Source organism: Lutra lutra, chromosome 9, assembly GCF_902655055.1.
Source record: "Lutra lutra chromosome 9, mLutLut1.2, whole genome shotgun sequence".
Taxonomy (NCBI): domain Eukaryota; kingdom Metazoa; phylum Chordata; class Mammalia; order Carnivora; family Mustelidae; genus Lutra; species Lutra lutra.
The window spans coordinates 105549188-105554404 of record NC_062286.1 but is presented as its reverse complement, the minus strand read 5'-3'; the positions used below and the strand labels follow the sequence as shown (position 1 = coordinate 105554404).

The window sequence follows — 5217 nt, the reverse complement described above, 5'->3', positions numbered from 1 at the left end:
AACATAACATAATAAAAAATCATTCTAGAGATTAAAATACATATTTGGGTATTATATGTGTTATTTATTTGTGCCAATAGCTCAGATGAGAAAGAGAGAAAGATCAAAATAATTCTGTCTTAAGAGTATGGATGAGTAAGGAAACCCAGAGTCTGGGAGTTTGAGACCCTAGTAAAACGCCCCACAGAGAATCATACATTATTGATTGTTGGCACATCCCTGTCCAAAGGGTGGAACCATATGCTAGTGACAGCTCTGTTTTCTTAACACTCACAGGGCTACTGAACACAAAAGGGAAAGTCTCAACTAAAACTCAGAGTATAGAAAGTCTCATCTCTAACTTTCAATTCTCTCCCAGTTTGAACATACATAACTTTACAGTGAGTGATGTAAACTTGAACACCCCCACATTCTCTTTCTTAGTTGTGAATGATTCAAATAGCACAGAAAAAAAATCAGTGCCTTTGTTTAGAAAACCTAAAATGTCAACTTCTCCCCAGAACTGGTTAATTTTTTTATACTTCCTGCAAAAGGAAAGAATGTTTATTATATATGTTTGATCGATGGAGAGATATACTCAAATTATGATCATAAGGAGATTAAGGATCTTTAAAATTGTGGTCAAAGCAGATAAAAATAAAACTTTCCAGCTCATGGAGGTTGTGGGAAATGCCATTTTCCATGAACACACTTACATTAACACTCTAAGTGCGCTGAGACTCAAAATCCCACCAAACAGAAAATTCCCATAGTGTGTGAAGTGGGCTTCTTACCACATGGGCAGCTGAGGCCCTCCTCATCAAAGGGTCCCTCTGTATTCAGCAGATTTCAGAAACTCTAGTATTTCTGTGAGGGGGTCATGCAAACATACTTGACTGAGTAAAAGTGAAACGTATGTTTTGCAAAGAAATGAAGTTCAGGCCATTAAAAGTTAGGATATGCTCACAGCAGCAAGACAAATTATATTTCAGTCACACAGCCTATGTTATTGTGGCAAACTCCTTTCCCCATAGAAAATTTAGAGGTATTATGGCCTCCATAAAACAGCAGCTCCTCCTCCTCAAAGGGAGCATTTTGGAACTCTGAAAATTCTGATTCCCTATTGAGTTTTACAGAAGAGGCTTTCTGAGGCCATGAAGCACCCCCTTCTGGTTCTGCAATTCCAAGGAAAATATCAACAGTAACAATAGAAGCTTCCTTCTTTTGTTTCTCTGTCCCACCCATGTTGAAAAGATCTCTGAGTCCTTCAAACATTAACCTGGATTATTTCATAGAAAACAGGAGGGAAAAAAATATCTCTTCTGGGGGCATTCCAGTCAAAAAGAGAAGCCTGGGCTTAATGTCGTTATTATCGACAGAATCCCTCCGCTCAGGGAAGGAACGTCTTCTCTCCCTCTTGCTTGGAAATAAGAAAACCCATTTCATGGTAGGATCTTGGTTATGAGGGTTTGGTTTTTAATGACTTAGTGATTATAAGCCAGTCCTTATTATTCCGTGAAATTACTTGAAAGTAGATGGAGATTGCCATGATATTGAAATAAATTAATGAATTAAAAGTAATTCCTTTGAAAATAAATCTTACCCTTTGTGTTTTGATTTCACCACTGTATGTCTATTCTCCATTAGGAAACTTGTTCCTGAGTTGTCCTAAGGTATCTGAGCTCTCAAGCTCTGTATAACATAGGACTTCTGGAGAACCCATCCGATGACAGACATTCTAATTAACAAGGCGTCTGCTAATGAAGAACTCAGAAGCTGATGTCTTTTAAATTAACTTAATGCCAAAGAAGAGATATTACAAGGCATGCTCTCACTCAAGAGTATGTTTGGACTATGAGAGGTTTCCAGAGGAGTCATCTGATAGTTTTTGTAAAGTGAGGTGGGTAGTTGGGGTCTCTGGGATGACAAAAGATCAGGGAAGGAAGGTGGAAAGATAAAAGGAAGGGAAAGAAGTGGGAGGTGACTGTGGGCAAGACAGAGGAATTACACAGTTGAATGAATCTCATCTATTAAAATAGTTCGTGGTTCCCCGATAAATCAGCACATTCGGAAATCTCTTTTCCTCAAGGAAACCTATATTTTGTTATCTTGAATGCATTTTAAGCTATTTCTTTTTAAGTTATAGGGAACTCCAAGGAATCATATTTGGAGAGAAGAAGCAACTTAGATGATACTAAAGATACTAAAGAATAACGATTGCTGGCTAATTGAACATAATAATTAAAAATTAATTAATATAATGATTAATTTTGGAAAATATGCTCTTGATACATGCATGTATCTATCAAAATAAACCAATACCCCATTCCCAACTCAGTCTTATAACCTTTGATCCACGGTCCGTGGCATGGACAGTAGGGGGAAAAGCCATAAATTAGGCAATAAATTCTAGTTCAAGAGTCAAAAATTAGAGCCAATATTGTTGGTCATTGTCTTATTTTGAGATCCGCCAGAGGCAGATGTTAAGGCAAGGATCTGAGATGGGCTTCTGAAGCCAGCTGGGAGGGGCTGCAAAGAGACCAGAAAGGGGTGCTGAGGAAAAATGGTGGGAGGCGAAAGGTGAGGGAAGAGGGAGAGGGGGAGCTCCGGAATTTAAACAGCTAGAGAGAAGCTCTAAAGAGAGCCTTGAAAAGAGCCCACGAATGATGAACTAGAGAGGGAAGCTGGAAGGAGCCTGGGTGAGCCCAATACTAGGGTTTAGGAAATTTTAGGTGAAGAGGGGCAGGTAAGTTCTGCTTCCCAACTAGGCATCATCAACTTTAGAGATTTTAGGGCAAAGTTCAGACAATCAGAGCCACCCCTGGAACTGGAGATCAGGTTTCCATCTCCTGAGATGACGAGCTCAGGTCCCTTCTTAGCTCATTCCAAAAGCCATGGGCAAATATCTGGTAACACCTGACTCTTGAGAGAAGGAAATGGGATGCTGCCTGTCTACTTGCCAAGGAGGTGAGAGACAGGACAGCCAAGCCCAGAGGGAAAGGTGGGCATTAGAAGTACTCTCCCCTCCCCATAAGGCTTTTTTTTTTAGTTAATTTTTTTATTAACATATAATGTATTATTAGCCCCAGGGGTACAGGTCTGTGAATCATCAGGCTTACACACTTCACAGCACTCACCATAGCTTCATTTTTCCCTTCTCTAACCCCCAAGACCTCTCAAGACCCCACTTTGGCTCTCAAATTCCTCATATCAGGGAGATCATATGATAACCTCCCCTTGCTTCTTAGTGATTCTGTAACTCTTTCCCCTGACTCTCTTCTGAAATTATGGTGAATGTAACCTCTTCATGATTCCCTATTAACTTCTTCAGGAACATAAAGAAAGATACTTATTAACCTTGCTGCTTGAAACCCCTGCTCCAAGCCTAGGCTCACTCCTTTAACTTACAATGGAAGTGTAAGGATCAGAGTAATGATGACCATTAGTGGCTCTAAGAGCAGAGAGGACCGGTCTTGCCTTTTAAGTTACTTTTTGCTAGGTTGTCAGCTTTTCCTTTATGCACAATAGGGAAGTTCTTTCATTCTTTCATTTTTAGCTATTCAGGAGACAACTTGGGGGAACAAACTCAAAGAGAGGTTGAAAGGAAATTGAGTTGGATCCCTGCCTGATCCCCCACTGTGGTAGGAAGTATTTGGGGGTGGCACACAGAGAAGTAAACCCCAGCCCTCGAGTGATGAATAGCCAGGGCATCTGGCTGGCCTACCCCATCTTGGGAGGACTGCTCCATGTGGTTCTACTCAGCATCCCATTCTTCGGCATTCCTGTTGTCTGGACCCTGACCAACATCATCCACAACTTGGCTATGTAGGTTTCCTTACATATGGTGAAAAACACACCCTTTGAGCTCCTGGCCGAGGAAAGGCTCAGCTACTGGCACACTGGGAAGAGATGGGAGTATAGGATCCAATTTATGTCTTCCTGCAGATCCCACAGTATCTCTTCTGGTGTCCTCTACCTCCTGGCCAGCTTCTACACCAAGTAGGATGCTGTTCATTTCCTCACCAAGACAGCCTCATGGCTCAGTGTACTACTGCCTAAGTTGCCCCAATTCCATGGGACTCATCTCTTTGATCAACAAACACTGAGGGATGGGGCTGGAGATAGCACTGCACCAAAGGACTGTAACATCTTTTCCTTCTCCATACTATTTTCTGTATCTTGAAAGCCTGAGAACTATACCACCTTTCCCAAGCCCCAGGAAGAGAACAAGTGGGAAAATGGGGCTCTCCGGGTCCCATTGCACAAAGAGCAGATTTCTTTGAATCAGAAAAGGTGGGAAAGACAAGGGCCAAATCACTCTCCTCCACAGTAGGAAGCTGTTTGGGCAGCTTGTCTGGTAATTAAGTTTTTCCAGATCTTCCATCCCACCACCTTCCAGCTCTGTTTTTCTGTGTATTTTCCTTATAATAAATAATTTTTTAAAAAGAAAAAGAAAAATTAAAAAAAATATATTTTTTAAAAAAGAAAAAGAAAAAGAAAAAATTTTTTAAATAAATAATTAAAAATTTTTTTTTAATTTTTTAAAAAAGAAAAAAAGAAAAAAAAATTTGAGGCAATTAGTGTCCCTGAGAGGCTAAGGAAACAGGAATAGGACAGTGGAAAAATAAGACAGAGACATGAAGCCACCCTATAATAGGTATGACATCAGGCCAGCTACCACTGAAGTCACTGGAGCTCTAGCCTCTTGGAGGGCTCAGGGGGTCAGAGTGGAACACAGCCTCAGTGTTATCTCTCCCCAGGGGCGAGGGAGCTGAGATACTGATTGAATGAGGCTTCATTGGGCATTAATTCTCTAACTCTGCAGTACCGCCATGAGCAGACAGAGCCAGCCCCACTGGGCAGAGAAAAAAACCCTAGCCCAATGACACAGGAGCTGGGAGTTAGATGCTACAGGTGCGTGATGGCAGGGAGAAAACTGGGTGAGCAGTAACGTATGAGCTGCAGGGTACAGGGTTGAATGCAAAGAAGAAATTATCCTATTCCCACTATGTATCATACCCCACAGAGCAGTTCACTTCTATGCAGCACAAGCCATTTTATTTACATGTATCAATATCTATATATAATATATGCATTTTATATATATAATATTATATATATATATAATTCATTTCATGTGGCAGATTATCAAGCACCATTAATCAAAGGCCATTGAATTCTTACATTTTTCCAGTTTTATAGAGAAACAATCGACATACCACTATATAAGTTGAAGAC

At 40.6% G+C, this 5217-nt stretch overlaps 1 pseudogene; it reads left to right on the top strand.

Moving 5' to 3' along the window:
• Positions 1-2542: 2542 nt before the first annotated feature.
• LOC125109869 (ORM1-like protein 2) lies at positions 2543-4162 on the top strand (annotated as a pseudogene).
• Positions 4163-5217: the final 1055 nt, after the last annotated feature.